Source organism: Penaeus monodon, chromosome 21 (assembly GCF_015228065.2).
Source record: "Penaeus monodon isolate SGIC_2016 chromosome 21, NSTDA_Pmon_1, whole genome shotgun sequence".
NCBI lineage: Eukaryota > Metazoa > Arthropoda > Malacostraca > Decapoda > Penaeidae > Penaeus > Penaeus monodon.
The window spans coordinates 40,646,574-40,647,715 of NC_051406.1; positions in this window are offsets into that span (position 1 = coordinate 40,646,574).

A 1,142-nucleotide genomic window follows, 5' to 3' on the forward strand; every position below is an offset into this window, starting at 1 on the left:
TCGACCTCTCGCCTCTCCTCCAGAGCCTCCAAGAGCGAGGGAAAGGAAGTCCTTCGAGGCTGTTATCTCACCCTTCAAGATAGCGCGTCGCAACAGCCAAAAGATGTTCGGAAGACTGAGGTCGACCTCGGACGCTCCCGCCGTGACCTCCATGTCTTCGTACTCGAAGAAGGAGGAAGCGAGCAGGAAGGTTGGTGATGTGGTGTTATGTTGGTGATGTGGTGTTATGTTGGGATGTGGTGTTATGTTGGTGATGTGGTGCTATGTTGGGATGTGGTGTTATGATGGGATGTGGTGTTATGTTGGTGATGTGGTGTTATGTTGGTATATGGTGTTATGTTGGTGATGTGGTGTTATGTTGGTGATGTGGTGTTATGTTGGGATGTGGTGTTATGTTGGTGATGTGGTGTTATGTTGGGATGTGGTGTTATGTTGGGATGTGGTGTTATGTTGCTGATGTGGTGTTATGTTGGTGATGTGGTGTTATGTTGGGATGTGGTGTTGAGTTATGTTGGTGATGTGATGTTGTGTTAGGATGTGGTGTTATGTTGGGATGTGGTGTTATGTTGGGATGTGGTTCTAAGTTATGTTGGGAAGTGGTGTTAAGTTATGTTGGAATGTGGTGATGCGGTGTTACGTTGTGTTGCGATGTGTTGTTATGCCGTTATGTGTTAGGAGCGTTGGTGATGCGCTATGCTGTGATGTGTTGTGAATGTGTTATGTTAAGATGTGCTATGTTCGAATGTGTTATTAGGGAAGTTTGAGTTGTTATGTAGGTTTACGAAGCGTTATGCTGGATATGTTGTGGGGAAGATTTTCGGTTTGTTATGTTGGGAATGTTGGTGATTTTTATATTGTTATATGATGTTAGGATGTTTTGTGTTTTGCAATGTTTATATAAATGTGATATCATCAACTATTTCAATTCTCAGTTGATTTCTATACTAAGAAATACCACATATCTGACGATCTATCATTCTCACTGAAATAATAATGATAAAAAGGAAACTCCTAACAAAAAACTCACGGTTTATCTCAATTATCTTAATCACACGATCCCCATTTTATAAGACATTTAACTGAAAATCCTCCCGTGTCTCTAGGTGTCCACAAACTCAGTCAATTCCTCGGGCTTGAGTCAT